The sequence below is a fragment of the Chroicocephalus ridibundus genome, chromosome 7, assembly GCF_963924245.1.
Source record: "Chroicocephalus ridibundus chromosome 7, bChrRid1.1, whole genome shotgun sequence".
In the NCBI taxonomy this organism is placed as follows: domain Eukaryota; kingdom Metazoa; phylum Chordata; class Aves; order Charadriiformes; family Laridae; genus Chroicocephalus; species Chroicocephalus ridibundus.
The window spans coordinates 26314722-26340341 of NC_086290.1; the positions used below are offsets into that span (position 1 = coordinate 26314722).

The 25620-nt window shown below is 45.7% G+C and overlaps 1 protein-coding gene across 2 annotated transcripts in view; it reads right to left on the reverse strand.

Annotated features, from left to right (window-relative positions):
* WIPF1 (WAS/WASL interacting protein family member 1) overlaps positions 1–25620 on the reverse strand; it is a 58011-nt gene that overhangs the window by 19117 nt on the left and 13274 nt on the right. Inside the window, exons 1-2 of one of the 2 annotated variants that reach the window (XM_063341913.1) lie at positions 20672–20718; positions 17151–17257 (exon numbers count right to left, since the gene is read on the reverse strand). The gene's annotated coding sequence lies outside the window, so the exon portion shown is untranslated. Of the gene's footprint in view, positions 1–17150; positions 17258–20671; positions 20719–25620 lie in introns of those variants that run through there. The other variant, XM_063341914.1, reaches the window with a different exon arrangement.

Here is a 25620-nt window from a genome sequence, read left to right on the forward strand (position 1 = left end):
TTCAGAAACTTAAGCTGAAACTCTGCAGCAAGAAATAGCACCTCTGTCTTTGAAGCTCTAACTCACCCTGCCATTCAGTTGTTTGATTTTGTACAATCTATTTCTTTGTCTGACTTTTTGTAAGAAAAAAAAAAAAAAAAAAAGGCATGCTCTGGATTTTAAAATTTGATCGCTATAAACCTGCAGGCAGAAAAATAACATAGTGAAGAGACCCAGCGTGGCGCTGGGGCTGACGCTTGGGACGAGCAGCACCTCTCGGGCTGCAGCAGCAGAGCAGCTGAGTCAGCACAATGCCAAACCTGAATTCTGCAGCTGCTTTGCTCCTCACGAATTCGCAGGATCACCATTTTACGCATAGAGATGTCCTGAAATGTCATGTGTAATTCTGCCAGCAGAAGGAAACCCTGTTACACTTCATCAATGGACGCAGTTCGTTATTTGCTCTTGGTCAGTGGGGAAGAGCTGGATTTAAGAAATGAACATTATGTTCAGTTGCTAACAGCTGACACTAAAAAATATCTGAAATAGTAACCGATCCACCCAGTAGTCAGGGTGGCCAGCAGGTTGAGGGAGGTGATTCTGCCTCTCTACTCTGGTGAGACCCCACCTGGAGTACTGCGTCCAGCTCTGGAGTCCTCAACACAAGAAGGACATGGACCTGTTGGAGCAGATCCAGAGGAGGGCCACGAAGATGCTCAGAGGGCTGGAGCACCTCTGCTATGAGGACAGGCTGAGAGAGTTGGGGTTGTTCAGCCTGGAGAAGAGAAGGCTCCGGGGAGACCTTACAGTGGCCTACCAGTACCTGCAGGGGGCCTGCAGGAAGGATGGGGAGGGACTCTTTATCAGGGAGTGTAGCGACAGGACACGGGGTTACGGCTTCAAACTGAAAGAGCATGGATTTAGATTGGATATCAGGAAGAAATTCTTTACTGTGAGGGTGGTGAGGCACTGGAACAGGTTGCCCAGGGAAGCTGTGGCTGCCCCATCCCTGGAAGTGTTCAAGGCCGGGCTGGATGGGGCTTTGAGCAGCCTGGTCTGGTGGGAGGTGTCCCTGCCCAGGGCAGGGGGTTGGAACTAGATGATCTTTACGGTCGCTTCCAACCCGAGCCATTGTGTGATTCTGTGATTCAGTAACAAATGTTACCTACCAAATCTATTAACAAGCAAGCTGCTTATAACACTCGGTGCTGCAGGGTGTTGAAAAGGAGCCAACGCCAAAGGACCGAGGCTGAAGGCATGGTGGTTTTTTGAAACCCAGGACACATGTCCTTACATAATTTACCCTACTGCTGAGAAAAAAAAAAAAAAAAAAATCACAGCTTTTAAGCAGCTATATGGAAACGTTACATCTAGCTGAGCATCGGTGGTGCGGCAGAAAGGGTTATGGTAACGAACCCGCACAAGCACACCACAGTGTGGGCCCTAGAGCCCCCAGCACAAAGCCCGGCATTGTTGGCGGGAGAGAAGGATTTCCACAGCTGGCAGCAGCGGCGGCAGCTGCTCTCCCGCTGTGGGGTGGGCGCCAGCAGCGCCATGCACGCTGATGGTGCCTCCGCGGGTCCACCACCGGGAGCCGGCACCCTACCACAGTCCTCACCCTCGTTCTGCACCTCCTTCAGCTACAGCACACCCCCTCCTGGTGCCGGGGCGGCCGCCCTGCAGACCCCCACCGCCACCTTCTCGAGAGCATCTGCTGCCTTTTCACAGACCAGCCCAGCCGTTAGCAAACCAGGCGCCCACCTCATCCCAGGTAAATCATATCATCGCATAAGGAAGCTCTGATTTTTGCAAGCTAGCAGGTGCAGCTGGCAGTCGCTATCAGAAACACTATTAAAATACTATTATATGCAACACGTGATAAAAACTGATTTCATTCAAACACCAAAGTATAAGAGACAGTATATGACGCGTTCTGCACAGAGCCTCTTGCGCCGTGAAGTAATCCCTAAAGAGCAATAAGCAAAAGTGGCACTAACTTGAACTCGCTGAAGTGCAAACTCCGGGCATTTCAGAATTAATTTTGTCCCGCAGAAATAATTTCAGGAGTGTTATGAATGCTGAAAAGTTTGCACCCAGTCAGCCATTTTGAGCTGCTTGGAGGCGTCCCCTCTTCAACACATTGAGTCAGAGGCAGACAGACAGCTCGCTGTGGTTAATCATTTCCTGCATGATTAATTTCCAAGCAAAAAAAGAGGAAGGAACAAACAACTGCAGAAATAAAATAGAAGTGATAGAACACAAGGGAGGGAAAAAAAAACAACCAACCACCCTAAAGTCACCAATTAAAATGCTGATTGGCCCTCTATGCAAAAGGCCCTAACTTCCAAACCCATATTGATTTAGTTTTTTTCAAAATGCATTACTTCCTGCTAATGAAAGAAAGGAAAATTTTAAAAATCTGAATTTGAGGAAACTGGGCTGGGTTACCAAGCACTTTAGTAAGGTAGCTCTCAAAACAAAAAAGGGCAACTAACTACTATAAACACATCACAAAGTAGTTGGAAAACAATTTAAAGTCAGTTTCATACAGATATTTTTCCATGAACTGTTTTTTAATGGGGTACAGAACTGTTAAAGCGTTTTGATAATAAAAAAGAGTTACTGGATTTTCTTATGAAATCTGTTCGAGTCCCCCGGCTCCCACTTCCCTTGGTGGACACGAGTCATTAGTAAGTCTACATGTCCCAGGCTCCTCCACCGTATATTCCAAAGGCCGGAGGGGCTGCGGGAGCGCGGCAAGGTGTGAATGAGAGCTTTAGAGGATGCTGAAGACACTCCTCCCATGCAACAAACACCATGCCAGTAAATCCCACCTGAAAAATCCCTGATGTTTTTCCTCTTCTCTTTTTATTAAAGTTTCTATAAATTTAGAAAACTATAAATAAATATGTAGATAGATGCTTTTAAACCCCCAAAGAATTCAACGAGGACACCAAACTCAACCCAGTGCAGCACGATGCTGCCCGAATATACTGAAGAGGAATTCCCCCACCAGGGTGAAGAAAGAACATTTAGGAGACTCTGGCCTCCGTCACTCACCCAGAGTAAGGCAAAGCCTCTGACAAACGCTAAAGTAACCCAAAGCAAGATCTACTTCGGACACCACAGGACTGCTGTATAACTGCTCTATACTCAGCACTCCTCCTAACTGGGATAAACCTTCCGAATTCCAGGAGCAGGAAAGGGACATTAAAACGCTATTTGCAGTATTTTTGGGTCATTTAACATCAGTGACTGGTCTTTCAAGGATGGCTTCTGCCTGAAACAACACTCCTTTTGGTGCAGGGATTTCAAGACTGTGTGGCCTGAGAAAGCACATTATAAGGGCGTGAGAATGCAAATTGTCCTGTCCTGTCCCGAGGAAGTTGTGGTAGCAAAAGGAAGCACTAACGTTTCACCCTTAAAACCACTTGCAGAGAACTGGACAGCCAAAAGAGAGACCAACAGAGAAGTTACTTTGGATGCATGAGACCCAGGGAAATTCTGGGGACCTGCTGCTGCCAGAGAGAGGAAGCCAACTATATTTGGGACTTTTCGCATTTCAAAGAAACTCTCCACAATACCTGAAATGGGTGATATGACTTTCCACCCAGACTGAAAAATGTCACCGCCTAAACAAAACGCCAGGGCAGAGAAAGTGGCTGGTACCAGCGATGCCAAAGAGCTCTTGCCCAAACCCCAAGTCAGAGTGTTCTTTCTCTTTCCACAAGTGGCCCTCAGAGAGGTGACAGATGATAGGCATCATTCACAGGCACACCGGTAAAGTGGATGAGGCCTATGTCACCCCAAAATGGGACTTAGCCCAACCTGAATGACACAGAGGGGCTGGCAATAACAGGAAGATCTGCCACGGGGAACCACACCTTCACAAACTCAGCAGTGAGCGACTTGGGGGATGCCAAGTGAGGGGCCAAAAAGGAGAGGAGAGGAAAGCAAGAGCATGGAGGTCTCTGGCAGGAATGCACGGGGCAGTCCTTGGGGAAGAAATGCATGTCAAGCCAGTATCACAGTGAGCATTTTTTCAGCCCTATTTGGCTGCAGAGGGATAATATATTTTTGTTTCATTTTGTTTTAGACATAACCTTTTCAATAAATCGCAGAGTTCTAATCTTTTACCTCTTACAGCAGCGTAACTGAGCTATGTGAAAGGTGCAGGTGCTGGAGGGGCTAGTGAGGGGCACTAAGATAAATAACCACAACAGCAAACGAAGCACGAGACTAGTCCGAAAAAAAAGGAGAGGATGCCAGGAAGTGCTTTCACACCTCCGTGTGTGTTACCCCAGGCACCCGTGCCCTGCCAGCCCTTCAGCATCTCCATCTTCCTCCACCCCTCCTGCTCACCTCCCTCACCCCTGAGCTGCCGCTCACACTGGGCAATCCCCTAGAGTCTTAAAACCCCCTAAACATTTTCGATCTACTTCTTACCATCACAGGAAAACAGTAATAAAGCAGGTTACGGTAACAAAGTCAGTGACAAGTGAACTATCAGACCACTGAGCCAGTGCATGACCGTGGGGCACCAAGAGCAGTAACAGCCTAATGCACTCCTGGTCCACGGTAGGTTGCATCCGGCAAACCTCATGTGTCAAAGGCAACCAGGAGTTATATGGCAGAAATCCAGCAGTGCTGCATCCATGGAAAATTACAGCTAAGAAACAGGCCGCTGTGGTGTCAGAATGTTGTTTTAATCCAAGTATTTTTAAAAGTATTTTTTCTTTTCAGTGACATATTTTTCAAGATATGCAGAGAATCACAGGCAATGGCTAGCTTTGGAGAACTGCCCCCAGTCACCAATATAGTCACTATTTGGAAGAAGCAGGAAAGCTTTTGGTCAGTTAAGTGTTTGGATGTTGGTTTAAGAAAAGCTGATAATGTAAGAGCAAATACAGTATAGCGGAAAGTATCTCTCTGACTCACCGAAAACAGAAATTGCTTCCATCCAATCCATGCTCCTACCATTTCTTTCAGCAAGTGCTTTCAGGGGAGACGTACAGAAATATTCCTGTCTGCTCAGACTCCCTGAGTCGGCTCGCCATCCCCACCGCGGCCACCCTGCCCGGGGAGCGGGACCTCAGCCCCACAAACGGCGCCAGCAGCAAAGCCCCTGTACCAAGCATGGCAGGAGGGAGCGTTTTAAAACAAGCACCTGTGTGTCACTCCTCAGCAGGAGGCTGGGGCCAAACGCAGCAGAGAAATCTACAGTTCCTAGGCTATAGCCTAGCCCTCAGAGCGGGAAGACTGGGGAGGGGTCTGGAGAATAAGCCTTATGAGGAGCAGCTGAGGGAGCTGGGGGTGTTCAGCCTGGAGAAAAGGAGGCTGAGGAGAGACCTTCTTGCTCTCTACAACTGCCTGAAAGGAGGGTGTAGAGCGGTGGGGGTCAGTCTCTGCTCCCAAGGAACGGGCAATAGTACAAGAGGAAATGGCCTCAAGTTGTGCCAGGGCAGGTCTAGACTGAATATTAGGAAAAATTGTGACACTGAAAGGGTTATTAAGCACTGGAATAGGCTGCCCAGGGAAGTGGTTGAGGCACCATCCCTGGAGGTATTTAAAAGCCGGGCAGACACAGTGCTTAGAGATAGGGTTTAGTGATAGTTTTTGTCTGAGTTGGGTTGATGGTTGGACTGGATGATCTGAAAGGTCCCTTCCAACCCAGGCGGTTCTATGATTCTAAGACACAACTTGAGACATTGCAACCTCCTACAGCTCCCTCCCCACTCCCGCCTCCCTGCCAAAAAATGAAAAGCCCTTCCCCCAGCCCCTCCACAAGGAACAGCCCCACAGCAAACAGCTTCACCCTCTCTCCCAGGCAGAAGTGATGGTTCAGGACCCACCTGTTTGTGCCTAAGCTCTTCCTTCAGCTGTCCAGAGTACAGCTGCCTGCCATATTCAATCACCCACCATTCAAGGCCACCTTCAGTCAACCCGAATGTTTGAAAGGACGCACAAGGCTGTATTATCCTGGGCACACTGCCCAATGCAGCCAATGAGGGATTGACCCAGGCTGGAGGCAACCTCAGCATGCAGCCCTAAAGAAAGAGACCCTCGTTACGGTGTGAGCCGTAGGGACAACCCCTCCACACAGGGACAACGCACCTGGGGCAACAAGGACCTCACGTCTCTCTCCATCTTATTCTCTCGCCTGTTCCTCCTTGCGAACATTTTGTGTGCATAAAATACTGTTCCCAATACATAGCCCAAGAGCTTCTCTCTGATGGGGCTGCTTTTTCCAGTGTCTCATTATTGCAGAGGTGACCACTCAGCGTCATGTGGCTGTTCAGCGGCATGTGCTTCACTGCACGGCTTTCTCCCCAAAACTTGAGCTGCCTTAAGCTGTAGGAGCTGTTGGTAGGGTGATCAGGCTAGCTCAGACATTAAGGATTTCTGAGTATCTCCTCCAGCTTATTCAGTCCTAAAGCAGAACAAAAACGCATTGCATTAAGTTGGAAGGAGTCCTGAAGAATGGGGCATTTTCCACCAGCTTGTCCTCGCAGCACAGCAGAGCTCAGCTCCCTGAGGGGACAGGGCCATGGGTGGCCTGAGGGTGGCAGGCAGCCTGCACAGAGGCTGGTGGAGGGCAGGGAGGGATATTTCCCCACACCTGGTGACCCAGGGGTGGAAAGGCATGAGTTGGCCCTCGGAGCCCCTGGCTTGTTACCGTGGGAAAATAACTTTTGTTCACGTTAGCGTCCCCGCCTTTTGCCTTTCCACCTATTGCTCCATTTTTATTTTTTTTTTCTTTTTAGGATGTTACAGGTCTGACCACTTGTTTGCTTTGTGTGGCAGGAAACAACTTCTGCCATTTGAACCAAACTGACAGAAACCTGGAGGATTTTTTTTCCCCTCCTCTCCACTGTTTCATGGCATAACAGGCCAAAAACTATTAGAAATTAGTTTGAATGGGGTTTTTGTTGGACACTTGGGCTGTTGCAACCTTTATCCAGTGTGGAAAGAAGTCATAGGAACCAAATTTGGTGACCAAGCCCTGGGATTTTGCTGGTGGACTTCTGCTGACCCCCCAGCATGCTGTATGTCCCCTTCACAGCAGTGGTTATAAGGAGAGGGGCTTCTCTCTGCAAAACCTGAGGCTGGGATGACAAGAGCCTGTTTGGAGCCAGAGGTTACATGGTGGGAGCTCTGGGACACCCCACACTGCACCCTCTCCTTGCCCGGGGTACTAATAACGTTGTGACCTGCAGAACACCACTGCTGAAGCTGTCTTCATTCACCTTTCTCTTCTGACCAACAGGATGACATGAAGCTGCATTTCACCATAATGAAGGCATACAGAAAAGGATCAAGGATCTCGCACGCTGCCAGATTATTTTACCTCTCAGTAGGCGTAGGTTTAGAATTCAATTGGCCTCAGCATTCAAATAGGCTTTTTTAACATAAAGTGTTTCCTTCATCACAATCAACTAAGTCTTACTAAATGCGCAGTGAACTGTGACTGGTCTACTAAAGCCAACATCTATAAAATAATATTAAAATAGCAACTACCTCTGAAGGGGAAATCTGAGGCATATAAGGGCCAGACATGTGGAATGGATTTAAAACACCGTTTTCCAATCCCTCTCTCTTGTAAATATTGCAATATTCCTATAAGAATGTTGAAAAACTACAGCACACAGAGATTAGGTCAGATTTCACATCAAAAGCCCAAACAAAAAGTTAAGTGGCCTGGGCAGTCAGCAGGGAAAGGGCAACTACACAAGCAAGGGTGCATTGGAGTTTTTACAGCCCAGGTGTCGACATGAATTAGAAAGTAACTTGAATACCTGTCATTAGAGGAGCAATCAAAGACTGACCTGCCCGGAGTGTGGGAAAAACAAAACAAAACCCAGCCCCAGAGCTGCACAATGTACGGCAGCCCGCGCCGCCAAAGACAGTTCAGAAAAACCAATACCTCCTCAGCGCCAGGTTACTGTCAATAAAAGGCTCAGCTCAGTGCGGCAAGCCCCATAAATCAGTTTTGCGAGAAACAGGCAACCCGGTCTGGTAGAGATTTTAATTAAAAAGAAAAAAAATAATAAATCCAATTTTCCATTCTGAAAGTTAATTTTGGATGCAAAGTGCCGAGACTCCAAACCTCCACTAAAATGGGTGGAGATGGAGAGTCTGACTTTACTCAGAGTTCGTGGAAAGGCTCAGGCCAGTTTTCAGAGGGGGCTGGAAGAGACCCATCGTACTTTATGACTTTGCTGAAAGTGTTTGAATTATTTGGGATGATCAGACTTAAAGATTAAGAAGAGTACAGCCTGCAGACTCCCTTGATGTTCTCTGCTCTGCAGGGATTTTCGCTGTAGCTCAGGGTTAGTCATAAAACGAGATCATTTTTGAGGCGCTGAATCATGTTTGCACAGAAGTAACGAATTTGAGGAGCGTCATGGTCAGCAATCAAGGTTGGCATTGGCTCCCACAACACCGTCTTTTGGATGCAGGACCACAGCCACAGTCGGCACAGAGATGCCATCACTTGTGTTGAGCGCTGCTGGCATCCTGCTTCATGAACTCAGGGAGAGCAACCATCAGGGTACACTGTCATCTGTCTCAAAGGACCATGACCTATTGAAAAACTCCCCGTAACTTTCCCTCTGTGCCCTGCTCACAGACCACAAACTGAATAGGAACTCACGTCAGACCTTACAAACTGACTAGATATTAAATGAGGACTCATTCTGCATATGACTTTTATCCCCTGTGTTCATAAGCCTTCTCTGACCTCTGATGCAAAAAGCTATAAAATAGCATTTGATCTGCCATTTAAATGCTTATTTCAGTAACATAGCCAGGAAAAGTTCAGTTTTTGTAGACTTTGCTGGGCTGTTACAAAACAATTACATTTTTTTAGAATTCACATTCCCAAAGGAATTAATGCAAGCTTGCAAATAAAGCAATGGAAAATTTTCAGCTTACTGAGGTATAAATGAATAGCCACAAAATATACCATTACTTTGCACACTTTAGAGTTTTTAGTATGTACCAGGATTGGTGTCTTATCACAGATCCTCTGCTGAGAATAGCTACAAAATGAAACTCCCTCTAGCATAATTTGTTTAATAACTAACTTACAGTAAAAATGAATATCACTCTCAAAGGCTGAGAACCCTGACATAGGTGAAGCTGGGCAGCGCGCGCACCGGGTTATCTGCACAGGCAGGGAGTTGGACGACACAGTGTCCATTTGCACAAGCAATCAAAGCGACTCGCGGCATCCGTTCTTGCTCGCTTGGAAGGGAGCCTCTGCCCTCTGAGGTTTGGCCTGCTGTGTAGCTCATACTGCGTCTCAGAAAGCTTTCAGATGGGCTGCTATGGTTTCAGTAATTATTTTTAAAGGTTCTCAGCAATATAAAAACAAATCCATGGAAGAGGTTTTAAAATCGGGATGGAAATAATAAAGGGGGGGAGGGGGAAGAGGAGGCAAAAAGTAATCTGAAACAAACAGAGGGGCTGCTTCAGCAAACAAACCCCTCCCTTCCCAAACTCCAGGACTTCAATCGCCCCTTTTTCATGTTGGAGCCAACCTCAGCTCACCCCAGACTACTCAGATGCTGTGGCCAAAAGGTGATCATCTTTTCAAAAAGGTCTACACAACTTTTGAAACTTCATCCAAAGCAATACAAAAAAAAAAAAAATACCCCAAACCCAAGGTGAATTAAGGATAAGAGATTCATTTTAATCGTAAATACCCTACCGTACATATTTTGGTTTGAAATGGACTCATGTAAAAACAACAAAGAAAAGCAACAGTGTTCCTGAAAACACATTATTTCACATGTGAATTTACATGATCGCCTAATATCCTGGCAGCACTGGCAAATGATGGCTTTTTCTAATCCATATTAAAAACAAGTCCAAAATGTTATGTTCCTGCACCACCAGATTATTTGCCTGGTTGGAATCCAGCAAGAAACTTCTGCAACTTACTTCAGAGAAATAGACAGAGGAAGAAATACATTACCGCTATTAAAAATTGTCCAATAAGACAACACAAAAAACTACCTTTAGATGGCTTGTACAAAACTAACAGACCAGATAACCATTAAATAAAGTAGACTGAAGGTTGCCATTTTCTCTATATCGTTTGGTTCTTTGTATCATCAATAAAATCTACTAAATCAGACCATCTTTTTCTCTATTTTAAAAAACATAGCTTTTATAAAATACCCATATTAACTGTGTTGATCCAGCGCCTTTATTATTACAGCACGAAAAGCTTAATTTTAAAAGTCTAATTTTTAAATAAGAGTAAAAAAGTGTATCAGCTGATAGGAACCGCTCTAGTTTCACTCCAGATCTACGAAGTCTTCTACCAGAGGAAGATATGGTCAAAAAGTAGCAATGTGAATCTGTGTGATAAATGATGAGGGCCGCCAGCTGAAGCTCTAGGGCTAAAGCAGACTACCAGCAGGGAAGATGAAGAATTGTCTTTTCTTCCTGCGATACCGAACCACTGAATCCATCCCATGCCTTATTCTGAGCTGGCAAGCACTTCCCTGCCTCAAGACCAGTCACCAGACAAAACAAGCTGCAACCTAATGGAAATACATATAGAAACCCTGCAGAGGATCTCCTGCTCTAGATTCGCTTTTTGGGAAGAGCAGCTCCAGAGCAAATTAGCAGTTTGGTGACTGCCCTTGCAGCAGGTCACCTCCAAGCCAGGGGCCAACCGAATGGATGGGTGGAGGAGCAAAGGCAGGAGGGTGCTTGGAGACACCCTCCCTCTTTGGTCAGCCTGGAGATGAGCTCCAGATCATCCTCCTGAATCAAAAACATGTAAACGAGGTGGAACCAGTGGTGTGGTGTTCGGAGAGGTCCCCAGGCAAGGAGCCTGATGGCTGCTATCTCAGACTCCCATTCACAGCTGGAGCGGTGGAAGGACAGACCTGAAATTCTGCCTCTGTTTGGATTTAGAATCATAGAATGGTTCGGGTTGGAAACAACCATAAAGATCACCTAGCTCCAGCTTCCCTGCCATGGGCAGGGACACCTCCCACTAGACCAGGCTGCTCAAAGCCCCATCCAGCCTGGCCTTGAACACCTCCAGGGATGGGGCAGCCACAACCTCCCTGGGCAACCTGTTCAGTGCCTCACCACCTTCACAATAAAGAATTTCTTCCTAATATCCAATCTAAATCTCCCCTCCTTCAGTTTGAAACCATTTCCCCTTGTCCTATCATTACACTCCCTGATAAAGAGTCCCTCCCCATCTTTCCTGTAGGCCCCCTTTAGGTACTGGAAGGGGCTATAAGGTCTCCCCGGAGCCTTCTCTTCTCCAGGCTGAACAACCCCAACTCTCCCGGCCTGTCATTTACTTTGGCTCTTTGTGAAGCATTAAAAATCTAACCCATGGTGCACTGAATACCACTCCATGTGTAACAGGAGAGACCTTAGCCTTCAGCATCTGAGTTTGCCTGTGTGCAAGTCACCCCTGACGCTCATGCGCTGTTCCTATCACCGGCTATTTCCATTTGGTCCATTCCGGAAAACATCCTGAGTAATACAAGGATGAATTTTTCTGTTAAGTATTTCCAAAGCTGGCTTTTGGCAAGAAAAAATGTCAAAAGTCACTTGGAAAAGAAAGGTACAGCTAAGAGATGTTTCAATTATTTAATAAATAAGCTGCAAAAATGCAAAGATTAAAATCCAGGCAATACTAATATTCTTCATGTTTATACCATTATAAGCCGAGCAGAGAGAAGAGTATTGACCAACAGCAATTACATTTTGTTTCATTTACTAGAAAAATTCAACTCAAAATAGCTTTGTAAAGCCATTTTTACATCAATCTTGGGAGTTTTGTCTCCTTTTAAAGCAGGACTCGATATTTATGAAACATAGGCGAGACAACTTTGAAACAGAGGGTTCAGATTTTACACCTAGCACCTTAGCTGAAGTCTCAACCTTGATATTGGGACTATGAAATTTGTACATTTGCATCTGAGTACACAGTACACATCTGCAGCAGATGATGCCAATTTAAAGACCTACAGTAAAGGCACACAGTTAAGCTGTTCATACCTAATCTCAGGTTTTCATTGTCCAGTTGAAAGCCCTATAAGTAAGGGCAGCTTCTGAAGATTTCATTTATGAAATACACTTCATTACTTGTTTTGGCAATTATCAAATAGACAGCAAGATAGAAGTCCTGTTTTGCATCACTCTCTGGTTCTTTTAAACTCAAAGCAATTGTAGTGTTATATGAAAGACTAACTCAGTCTAGGAATTTAGATTCCCTGTTCTACCTGGAGAGGTACTAAAATTTGTCTATGTTGGTATACTACAAAATTTAATAATGTGGGGTTTGGGGGAAAGAAATAGAGTAAAGTGGGAAACTGTCTCAATTTTATGTCCTGTCCCGCCAAAACCACGACACCTGACAAAGTTTGAGGCATGAAGAGATTTCTATCTTAATCAGGAATTTAAAAAAAAAACCAACACAGTTTTGTTGTTAGAAGCGCAAATTTCAACAGAGCCTACATTTGCTTTAGGTAATTTACATTTCTTTTAAAAGATTATTTTAGAATTTTTCATATCTGAGATGATTTAGAATTTTTCATATCTGAAATTTAACTTTTGTGCCAAATTCACCTTTGATGTCGGAGAGGGAAAAAAAAATTAAGATTTTGATAAATGGATGGTTTTAATTAGAAAAGCTTTTCAGTAAAAATATCCTGAAAAACTGTAACTGCGATCGTTACCTTTGACATCCAAACAGAAATTTTCCAACTTAGGCATCTCAACCCTATTGCTAGAGGCTTCTGTTTTCATAGCTTCACTAGCGTATCGTCATGCTGACCCAGCACAGGGACTCCCTTGCTGTTTCCTGACTGCCTTGATCATCCCCTGGTCCCGGGAGGGAGACGGGGCAAGTTGGTGCCACTAGAGCTAAGACTTGGGGGGACGTGGATGCGGACAAGCGAGGGATCCCAAAGTTCTGCAAAGGGGACTAGTTTAAAGCATGGCACAAATCAAACCAAAAGCAACCAAGGACAACAAAGTGAAAACGCCCTTCTGCTTTCCTCCACGTCTCCGATTACAGAAGTCTTTGCTCCAATTTGTTTCTCTTTGGAAACAACTTTTTACAGCTGCACATGGCAAGTGCTGCGCTAGCGAGTGAAGAAGAGAAGCTGGAAAGAATGATTATTAATGGATTCTGCCAAAAAAACAGGCAGGGCAATGCCTTTCACGGCTTAGCACAAGACCTAGTCAATCTTCCCCTACGCAAAGAGGAGGCTTGTCCTGCGTTGCCTTCCTGAGAAGGAAAACGGCGCCGCCGCGTTGCCCACTGCAGCAACCTGGGCAGGACCCCAAGGATACATGCGGCACCCCCCACTTTCTACTTGTAAAGCTGGTCGACTCCACACACATCAAAAGATGGCGTTTGCCCAAGTCATTGTCAGTTAAAACCAAGTGATTCCATTCATCTACCTGCATTTTATTTTAAATTTTAGATATTTAGATCTCCAACTGTTTTCCATGACCTTTGACAACCAAGTGTTTCCATGCAGCAAGCATAGTCAAAGGCAACATGCCATGATGGTGCCTGCCCTGGAGGACACAGGTTTACCAGGGGGCTTGGGACTGTAGTGACATCACACATGAGGTCATATCTAGCTGACTGTGTAGGTCAGACCCAGGCAGATGTGCAAGGCAGGTGAATACTCTAAGAGGGACAAATCCACATCTTGCTTGAACTCGGTGGGAGCTACAAGCCATTGCTTGAGGAGAGAGACAAGGTGCCCTGGCCAGCGGCTCTGAGGCCAGCAGCAGTTCCTTGTTCCTGCCAGGTTTTTGGAAGCGGTGCCCAGGCAGCATCGCACCTCCGTGTTAGCCGGCAGCTCTGAGCCAGCCTGCTCCACAGGAGCTCACTGGGAGCCCAGGGAGCAGCTGGTTTTGGAGGTTATTTGCCTCCATGCAAGGCAGCAGGTCTAGCTGAGCTCCTGCTAGTATTCCAAATGCAGCTTTTTGCATAAAAAGTAGTAGTTTGGTGCTGTTTAATCTAAAAAAAAAAAAAAAAATGTATAAATGTATGTATGGCATGATACTGCCAGGAAAAACCATACCCACAAAACCAAAAGCAGCCACATACCATCATTCAACACTTGCATTTCCTCTTTAGAGCATTCATCGGCAAGTCCTCTTACTCCACAGGGCTGCTCAAATTTAACCTTGCTAATGCCCATCTACCAGAAGCTCAGAGGAGAAAACAAATCAGCCATTGCAGGCCGGAGTGCTCAGTTCAGGTGCCCTGAAACAGCAGGTATTGGAGGGTGGCAGCCAATTTCCCCTTTCTTTGTAATAAGGGTGGTTGTCACAGTTGTTAAACCCTAGCTAAAGTTAGCATCACATCTGCTGAATCCTGTAAATATGGCCGAAACCTTGATCGAACTGGCTGATGGGGTTGGCTAGCTTGCACGGGCAAAAAACAAACTGGTTTTATTTTAAGTGAGTTTGAAGACTAAGTTTAGCACAACGGCAGACTGAAGTATGACTTCTAACACTGCTGCTTTCAAAAACCAGAATTGGTAATTAAAGAGAGAGTTTAAGAACCACTTCAAATCTGAGGCCACAAGCTTCCAGATAAAAAGAAAACTTTTTCCTCAGAAAGCTGTTGTATCTGGATCAAACCCACAGCTTGGTTTTATCAGGTCATAAGACACTATTACTCTCATGAAGTCTACTTTCTCTCTTAAACTGCAGTCCTGGTGAGTGGCAGTCCTCAGACTATCTTAAGGATCGCTGTTTTCTTCCATATCTGCCAAGGCCCCTACAAGCAGGCTGGCCCACAGCGGGCTGGGCTACAGGTGGTGCTGGTCCGGGCACCAGCGCCCAGAGAAAAAGCCCCGCTTCTGCCCAGAACAGGCACGGCAGCACCAGGGCTGTCCTCCGAAGAAAGCCTGGACCCTGCAGCCAAACGCTGCCTCAGGCGAGCCCTGATCCATCAAACCTGGCTGTTAGGAAAGGCTGTTCGGTGCAGACCAAACTGGTTTTGCATGGCCAGCATGAGTCTAAGGTTTGCCATTAGTACCAAAGTTTTGAGATCCATGATAAAATGAGCAGTTTTCTGTCTTCCCGCAACTGTTCACCTGAGAAAGCAGCACAGCCTGACTTTTCAGGTCTCCCTCTTACGCCGGGAGCAGACCTGGTAGTCACCTTGCCAGCTGCTAGTGATAACAACTCCACACTCTGCCACAGTCCCCAGTATAGTGCACTCATTTTATTTGTTGACTCCCAAATTAGAAGAACAAAATCTCCTCAAGAAACTCAGGAATAGCATGTCACCTTCCCTCCCTGAAAAGTGGAGTACGGGGTATACTGTACCATACCTATGGAAGTGTTTATTGCCTTTAAAATAACTATTCAGCTGTCATCAATAACCAGAAAAATTTAAAGTCACTGTCAACAAGGGATTGAAATACAGAATGACCTTCACCTGAGTCACTATCAATTATATCATTCCTGGCAGGTATTTATCACTTCTCTCCCTAAAAATCTCCAGTGACAGAAATTCTGCAATATCCCTCAGTCGCCTACTTCGTTAGCCTTACAACTAATGAAGCTTTTCCCAGTACCTAATCTAAACCTCCTCTGCTGTGTTTTCATTTGCTATTTCTCATCTGATTTACAACCAATGTGCAGCGTAATTTATTCCTCTCCTCTTTGTGGATATTTGGAAACTGTTTACGAGTCTGATCTTCTTTAGGCTAAGCAATCCTATTGTCTCCAGTCTTTCCTCACAGGCTGTATTTAGTCTGTCCCTCATTACTGCTGTTCCTAGGACATTTCATAATCCCGCATCATATTTGAAATGGGTGAGGGTGACCCAATTCACCATCTTTATCTCAGTATTGCATTGTATGTTCTTTTGCAGCATCCAATTTACTAATTTGAAATAAAATATAAATGTCAATTTAAAAACACTCATATTTTCCCTATATGCATAACTCCCTCCTGCAAAGCAGCCATCCTTTCCATACATCCGCAGTGTCAAAACAGGTGTGTTTGGTTACTGATCACGCAGTAGTACCATCGTTTTTGGTCCTCTAATATGGAATAACTCCCCAAATACTAGGCTTTGCACCAATCCTCATCCTGGCAGCAGTTCATCATGCTCGATATGAGTTGTGGAGCCACGAATGAAGCGAGATGTTTGTCTGCTCCTATGGCTAACTCTTCCCTCTCGCATCTCCCAAGCCCGGCACCCAGATTTCTCCAGCCTGAGGTTTCCAAAGCAAGCGCGCTGCTGAAACTACACCAAAGCATCGACCCACATGGACCAGCAACAGATCTGATCAAGAAGCCCAAAATGGTTTTTGTGCTCACATCTATGGAGAACCAAAATCCCAAGCACCTCTGGGACCCTCCCAGCACCAGTTTCTACCTGGCCCACTAATCACAAAGAAGCCACAGTCAAAGCTTACAGCACAGTGCATTCAAGCTAGGAAATAATATTTGATCTGCTGAACTGCACCAGCTCTAGGTCAGCATGTTCCAGCTTATCTACAGCACATGCTTTCTGCTTCAGCCTCTGCTGCAATGAAAAAAATAAAATTAAAAAGTAAACTCACTATTATTTCTTTCTTTCTGATTCACTATGTGTCTCAGTAGACCTTTTCATACTATTTCTGTTCATTAGCATCAAACTCTGAACATTGCAGACTTCACTGTGCAGCTTTCAAGTGTAACGTCATTTGCTCTAAAGTCAGGTCAAGTACGAATTCACAGTGCCTGCTCAAATCATATCTTAGGTCTCCTGACCTACTTGTGAAGTCTTAAATCCCTCCACTGTTAGACATGTGTTACTGGAATGAAAAAAAAACAAACGAACAACCCACTGCATGTGTTAAGTAAAAGCTTGCGGGTTTGGCAGCAAATTTGATGTAACCTAAGGCACCTAAATCTGACATTAGGAAAGGCGTGCCACATCAGAGCACGTCAGTAAACTGGCACTGCCATTAATCCTGCCCTGGAGATGAATGACTCCCGTATTGTCACACTGCAAATCAAGACATGAGATGGCTCTGTGCCTTCTGGCTGTGATGGGCCAGGGATGGCACACGCCGGAGATGTGTCTCCCTGTTCCGCGGCTCACACAGAGACTCCTCCCTGCTCCCATCCCTCTCCTGGTGCAAACCTCGTGGACTCCGTACCTCGTCACCAGCCGGAGAGACGCTTGCACAGAATAGGAGGCCTGGCAAATTCAGTCCAGAATACACTTGCTGCTAGATCGCAATAACATTTCCCAGGGTGCACATTCCTGCAGGGAAGAAGAAACAAATAAACAATCAACCCCAAAACTATTAATTGCGAAACTGAAACGTTGGGGACCACAGAGCCTAAGTATGTATCTATTATGCATTTCCTTGCGTAAGCAGAAAGTCTGCATGAGAAACTGGCAGCGTGTAAAGAAGAGCCCGCCTCCATCTAAAGAGGAATCAGAACAGGAAAAATACACTGACTGTGCTCTCCACATCAGTCCCTCAGGCCAAGGGGCCCAATTTGTTCTCAAAGAAATTTAAGACAATTTCCCTGACTTCAGCATAGCACAGTAAAAGCCAATATAAATGGTGGAATGAAAACAGAAAAGCCTAAAAACACGTGTGGATGGATGTGGTGGTAAAACTGAGCAGAGTTACCCACTGCTAGAGTTGCTCCTCTTAAAAGAGCCATGGTTCACTGACCAGCTTTGTAATAAGGAGGTTTCTATAATTTAGGCTAAAGAAAAATGCATGCAAAAGCTGAAACAAATCAACTAAAAAAAAGTAAAACCAACCTCCTTCAACCTCTAGATGCATTTAACAGCTAATTACAGAAATGATTTGCAGAACTTGCATTCAAGTGTGTGGTGGGGCAGAAAGGGGGAGGGAATGGCCAGCAAGACGTGACAGAGACATGCTGCGAATAACATCCCAGCAAAAGATACCCTTGTCCATGTGATGTATTTAATATTAAAACAACAAAGTGTCTTCAACAATCCAGTCAGTTTAAAATAAAATACGAGAACAGCAGCTATTCAGCATTTTATGGATTTACTTGTGTTTAGAGATCAGAGTCTCGAGACTCCACTCCCTTACTGGTGTGAAACCTTTGCATACACCAGGTGGTGAAATGGAACCCACAAGGGGATCCTGCTATAAACTCTCCAAAGCAGTTCAGGTTTGTATTCGTTCATCTTAACTCCTGTTTTTTCCCATGCAGAGAGAAGGGCAAGCCTGTGCCATGGATCCAAGCGTCCAGCGGACACGAAGTCAAGACAGCAGTGCGGCTGAGTAGCTTTTGGGGAACAAAACTGGCCAGCAATTAAAATGGCATCCCAAGCAGTTCATTCTGTGTAATTGCAAAATTAAGGATATTTTAAAGCTGCTTTCATCTAACTTTGAAGCTCTCTCAAACTTACAAACTTTTATACTAATACTGCCCAAGGGAAAGAAACCAAAAGAAATAATTTTTAAAAAATCATACAGGAAAATGAATTTTTCTTCCATAGATACTATGCATATATGAAAATGCACACACACATTCACCCTTCCTTCTGAAGTTCAGTAAAAGAGGAGGGTTTTCTCCTGAGCACAGAATTTGTCCCCATCTGGTTCCATTTTTTACTATTTTCTTTTTTTGGTTTCCTTCTCTCTCATTCCAATCCATATTTATTTCCTTTTGTTTAGTCTGTGCTCTTTATTCCCTTTCCTCTTTTTGCAGATTTCCTTTTTAATTTGTTTGAGAAAGAAACATTCTTTCCCTGGTTTTCATAACGCAAGCTGGTGTAACTGGCCCATTCAGAAATTCCCCCTCTCCCGCTCTTTTCCTCCTCTTTCAGTCTGGTTGTCTGCGCTCGCTCTTGGTAGCAGAGCAAGAGTGTCAGGCTTTATTTATTTAAGACAGTGTATCAGTTTATTCTTTAATTCAGTTTCAAATACCTGGCGCAAACCACTGTGTGGAGGCTCAAATATATTATTTATGAGCCATTATATTTAGCTTAAAACAACTCATAATCTATTTGAGATAAGCCGCTATGGGGCAGGATTAGGCTGAAATGAAAATGTCTGCAGCGGGATTTTACTAAATTGGTTTTAAATCACATTCTTAGTTAAACAGAGTTGAGTTTCACCGCGCTCTGGTGAAGGCTGTAAACCCTAATAGAGCAGAAAGGCTGGTTTTGGGCAGAACTTTTGCTCTCTTTGCAAAACTTGCTGGTTTTACAGAAGCTGAGAAGCCCAGTTAAGGCCAGAGCCTTCTGGGTGTGAAACTCCAAAGCTCCAAACCTGAGACCAGGCTTCAAAAGGCTGTGGAGAGAGACAGCCACAGAGCAGTAAACTGCCAGAAAAGGGACACTGCTATTCCCAAACGGCTGAGACCCTCAGTGCCCTGTGGCAGGGCCAGACCCAGCATCCACCTCCCCAGGCAGGAGGCAGCGATGACCTGGTCCTTCCTCAGCCACTGTGTTCATTTTTTTTATGCTGAGATCAGGATGAACACACAGGGTGGTGTGAGGAGGGTATAACAGCAGTGCAACTTAGTCTGTTTTTCTACATCATCAGGGAAATGTTTTTAAAAAGATTTAGGAAGAAGCATGGACAGTTTTAGGAATACTTGCCTGACACTCAAATCTCTGATTTTAATGTCTGGCAAGCCCTTGGTACGGCATCTGTCATCATCCCCAACAGCTGCATTTTGTGCTAGATCACAACCGCTTCCACTGCCCAGCCTGGCAAGCTGTGACCTTGCCTAGCGAGCCAGGGAGTCTCTGCATGGGGCAAGCACCTTTGCCACCGACCGCCACTGCCAGCACAGGCTGCGCAGCCCTCGCCTCCTCTTCCCCCCACGCTCTCCCAGCACCACGTGTGCCCCGCGCTGGGGCTTAGTTTTAGTTCAGGTTCTCTGATACGCTACTACAATACTCTACATTTTATCATCCTGAAGTTTATTTTCTTTCAAACTTCCATTCTCACTTTGCATTCAAAATTGTTAGTTAACCACAATGGCCTAGTAACGTTTCAAAGTAATGAATGTATTTTTGTGCAGGAATACAAAATGCACATCCCATCAAACAGCCTCCCTCTGAGAAGTCACAAGTTCTCCAGCACCAAACTGGTGCCAGTTCATTCCTAATACGGCGCATTCCCAAGCCAAAACCCTCTAGCACAGAAAAGCCGGGATGGAATTTCTCAGCAGAAATCACCAGGAATGAGAGAAAACCTCAACAAGAGACTACACCAATAAAATCGAACAGAACAGCTATATACTTAGTACGGCCAAATCAAACAAAGGGAAGTTCTCACTATAGTCAATAGCTTTAACCTGTGCTTGGAAAAGCACTTCCTAGTATTTATTAACACTGAACGCTTCTATTAAAAATACAGACCTTTTGCTCATTATATGAACATCTTAACAAGACAGGGAAGATTTCATTCACACCTCTGAGGTGATTCAGGTCCATGCTGCTCTTGTACGGCAAGGCAGGCTCCAAGCTTCTCACAAACCAGGCTAACCCTCAGAAGAGCTTCCTATTTTTGCCCCATAAGGTCCTGCTCTGAAAGCCCATGTCACTCGCTACCTGCTAACTCAAGTGCCCTATGGACCACTTCTTATCCACCCCACCCTGCCACAAGTCTGTGAAAATATGTATGCAGAACCCCAGCAGGATGGCGACAGACATTTTAAGAGGACTAACCTGTGCTATTTGAATCCGTTGGAGGTCACCCAGTTCTGAACTTCCCCAGCAGCTTCAGTCTCGTTTCCTGTAGAGCTGCATGTGACACCGCACTTCCTCACCGCACCTTGCTAGCCTCGCTTCGCTTACTTTTTAAAATCAGATGAAGAAACTAACTGTCCTTTACGGCACGTTTAAGAGCTTTCCTGCTCTTATGTTGAATCGTTGACATTTCTACGTAGCCAAAGAGCACTCCTCTGTCGCCTTCTGAGTCACTCCATGATTCAACGGACCTTTACATACTATTTCTTTGTATTAATACCAAACGCTGAATGTGATTCTGTTACAGTATGCTCAGTGCCCCCCCTCTTCTTTTAAAGAGGAAACAAATGCAATAGTGGAGAATGTAATTACACTGCAGGCATGGGAAATTTCACTTCCAGGATACTCGTTTATAAAATTTTCAGAGTGGTAATGAATTGTTGCATTCAAATAGATGCAGTTATCAGCAATTTTCAGGAATATTTTCCATTTGAATGTGGCAAACAGTTTGAGTCTTATGAAAAATAGCTTATGTCTTAAGTAGATATAGACTCATAGAATGGTTTGGGTTGGAAGGGACCTTAAAGATCATCTAGTTCCACCCCCGTGCCCTGGGCAGGGACACCTCCCACTAGACCAGGCTGCTCAAAGCCCCATCCAGCCTGGCCTTAAACATATCCTCTTAGTTGTAGCAATGTGCATCCATATATTGTCATCTTGTGATGGAACAAACAGGCCTGAACATATGTCACAAAAGGAAGGAGGACAGTAAATTCCTAAACTGGAAGAATATGTTTACAGGATTAGTCAAAAGGTGGTGCTTTAGTAGAATTCTTTTTAAAGACATGTGAATTTTGGAAAGGCAATCTAGTCCTGAGAACAGCCTGGAGATAAAGTTTGAAGACTACCATGTCAGAGGAGATGCAGAATGGTCTTACCAGGGTCAGCAAGGAGCGCTGGAAGATGCTCCTTGTGGAGCACGTTACACACCCTCCAATTAGGCTAAGTGGGGCAGAGGGGGAGAGATCAATTAAACATCTCTTTATTTAGTGAGAGCTGAAATAACAACAGCCAATGCCTGGGGCAGCAGCAAGGACTGAGTGAAGGTGGATGGGTTACACAGACCAAGGGGTTCCCTCAGAGACTGACTGCAAACATCTGTGCTGGGGCACTGCTGGAGTTAGCTGTACCTAAGCATGGACATGAAGAACCTGAAGGCAGGAAGAGAGTGACCAGAGAGACAGCAATGCTGCACATTTGGGATGCACAGCTTTCATCAGCAACACACTCCTTTATGGCTGTCCTCCCACTGCCATTCATTTCTCCCTCCATGCCCCATGGCCCTCTCAGGTGTGTTGGCACAGTTGTTCCACAGCCTGTGCCATGGACCATATTGAAGAACTGATCTTATCTGCAAAAGTTGATGAGTTTTTTGTTGGGGTTTTTTTTTTTTTTCTTTTTCTTACTGTCAGGCAGCAGGGGACAACTGCTAGCACAAAGCTGGCTCTGCTGCTACCCAGGCTGTAACACAAAGCCACAGCTCACAGTGAGAAGCCCACAGCAAACCCATGGGAGCTGCTGCTTTGCCCATTGGTTGGTGCATTCTATGTAATTTCTGCATAAATTAAGATGTTTCCACTAAAAATGTCATCTTTCAAATTAGACTGCGCCAGCTGAAGACGTCGGTATTGCGAGCAGCCTCCTGGTGACCACCAGCAAAGGATTACCTCCCCAGCTGCTAGCTGCTGCCTTGGGGCTCCTTACCACTGCTCACTACTTTACCACTATCAAACGAGCCAAATTAGCACCAATAATTTTTATCAGTGGGTTAAAGTAGCCTGACCAATCCTGCTGGAAATCGAGTGGCAAAGGTTTCGAGGATGCCTCCTACCCACAGAGGTGGGGGAGAAGTGACCTCTGGCAAAGAGGCAGCCACAAACAAGAAGATTTCAGACAGCAGCACGTGCCTGCCGCTGGGGTTGCCGGCTGCCAAGTTCTGTGCTTGTGCAAGAGCAGCTGTGCAAGGATAATCCCGCCTCCCCTGGAAGCTGGCAGACAGCGTATAAAAAGTTGCCGGATAAAGGGACAAGCTCAGGAAAGGGGAGGATCCATTCAGGCTGGCAAGGTGAGAACAGCACAAACCTTCCCAATTCAAGGAACTTCAGCAGCTAAGTGTTGAACAAATCGTAGAATGGTTTAGGCTGGAAGGGACCTGGAAGATCACCAAGTTCCAATCCCCCTGCCATGGGCAGGGACACCTCCCACTAGACCAGGTTGCTCAAAGCCCCGTCCAGCCTGGCCTTGAACACCTCCAGGGATGAGGCAGCCACAGCTTCCCTGGGCAGCTTGTTGCAGTGTCTCACCACCCCAATAACGAAAAATTTCTTCCCGATATCTAATTTAAATCTACCTTCTTCTGATTTGAAGCCATTACCCCTCATCCTACGACTACATACCCTTGTAAAAAGTCCCACTCCAGGGAAAGCTGCTTTAAGGTCTCCATCAAATCACCCCCATCTAAGAAGCAACACAAGTATTTTAAGTGTAAACATACAGAGGATACCCACACAAAAGGAAATGCATGTGTGACTAAAAAAAAAAAAAAAAAAGGCTAGTCCACAAAATGGATGCTTTTGCATCAAGACTCTTTTTGGGCACATACACACACCGGAGCTCCCACGGCTGTAGCGGGAGCACACATGCAAACACACGCCGGCAGATGCACCTGCTCTGCCCCCATGTAAGAGTTTTTGGGCCAAATGGCCAAGGCATTATTTACACTGGAAGAGACTGGAGAGCGCTGCGGGAGGCGTGTGGCTTAGGCATTTATTTTCCCCTCAGTACGCGTGCAGAGAGGCGACAGGCCGGACCCCGAGCTTCAGAGGCGGCTGAGGGGAAGTTGAAGAGTTCAGGAAGCGGCCATGTTTGCTCTCAGCACACTGCCTCTTTGTCCTCCCCCCGCGGCTCGCCCCGGGGCCTTCAGGCAGCCTGAATCCCTCACAGGAGACACGTTATTTCTCTCCATTTTAAGAAGAGGCTACGTTTACAAAGTCACTTTTAATGTGTCAGCCGCCGTGCGCAGATCTAGCGGCGTATATTGGACCGTGCCAGAGCTGTGCTTTGGAGTTGCTGGTGGGGCAAACGGACTTTTATATCCCCCCCCGCCAGATACTCTGGGGTTGTTCAAGACAGGAGGAATGTGTTCGCCCAGCAGGTAACTCCCAGCAGTCTCCCAGCTGCTTTTAAGCTATGCCCAAGGAAAACGGCCTCCCAGGGCATCGCTCCAGCTGAGGCCGGAGCGCAAGCGGCACCTCACTGTGCCGGTCAGTGGGGCCATGGAGATGGAGGTGGCGCCACAGGGACAGCAAAGGCAGCTGCGTGACACCGGGGGGGACTCGCTGTGTCCGCAGAGCCCAGCCGGGTTTGCTGAACCGCCAAGGACAGCAGAGGATGTGTCAAGCTCTGACCACTGGCCGTTAAGACGCGAAGGGAAACATCTGAAGCCTGATAAAGTCTGTCCTCTCTAAGCAAAACCGCTCATTTCTCCATCCTTATCACAGATGGGGAATCTATTGACTGGCATCTTCCAGAGGACTGAAGCCTTGACAGGATTTTCATCAGTAATCCCACACAATAAGCCAACTGCTTGTAACTAATGCTCTATCTCACCTTGTATACACACAAGACAAAACCATCTCTTTATCTTCTGAGTGAAAAGTATACTTGAAGCTCCTCCTTATATACACCCGGGTATCTAATGGAGACATGCATTAGTAACCCTGCAGATGGCACAAGTTGTTTTTAAGGCGGTAAACTGACTTCCCCTCACTTGCCATGAGATCAAACAGTGTTTGATTTATGGATAAAGGACCACCCCGGCAGCAATAACAAGTTGCACAGTGGCCTGACAGATAAGCTACACCAGAATGGTAATAGACACAGCTGTAAAACTATTTACACAAATAATTTGCTGTCCTATGGTATGGGGATAAAAAGGCAATCATGGACTCTGACAGTTTTGGCTTAGAGATGTGCACTACCCTACATCCACACATTTGAGTAAGCCTGGATCACCGTATCCAGTAAATGGAGCATGCTGAACCCCAGCACTGAAACCCACACCAATACCACTTATTGCCTTATAAATATGCCTTATAAAAATGGGCCCCATTTATTCATTCTATGGAAACTCACCCCCTTCGCCAATATGGCTGAGACTCTATACACACAGAATAGTGGATATGGTGGGGACTGTTTTCTGTCTGGTACCTGTCACCAGCAAATATGAGCAATTAACATCTCGGTGATTGGGCAAAGCAACCTGTGTACTGCTCCTGACCTCGAGCAGGCACAACACATGCGACTGCAGGAGTAAGCCATCATGTGGAGCTGCTAATATGCAACTACAAAAAAACCCCCGAACAACCCACCCCAAATCTGTTTGCCAAATCACCAGAGCCAAGCACTAATACAGAGGTGTTCAAACTTCAAAGCAGGAGCACAGTCGGCAAGAGTTTGTTGAAAGAATTACAACCAGGCATGGAAACTGGGACTTCTCAGTAGCATATAATCCCTGCTGTTTCCATTTCCTCTTGCTCATTATCAGCACAGACGGGGGCTGAAGATTAGTAAACAGTGGGTGTTTGGGGTGAATTAGAGCATGTGTGATGTAGAGGTAAGTATCCTGGTGGCATCTGTGTGACTTTGCGGAGAGATGTAAATATTTAATGTTGCCCACTATGTTGCTTCAGAATGATGAAATATTAACATGTTCCTTGGGGGTGGGAGAATCATATCAGATAAAACAGAGAGTCTATCTTGACCTCCATCCGGGATGTAAGCAAAATCTGATGGTCAAGAAAATTTCTGGCAATACCCCCTTCGTAGCCATGTGTGTGTGGAAGATGAAGAGCTTTCACACTGCTCCA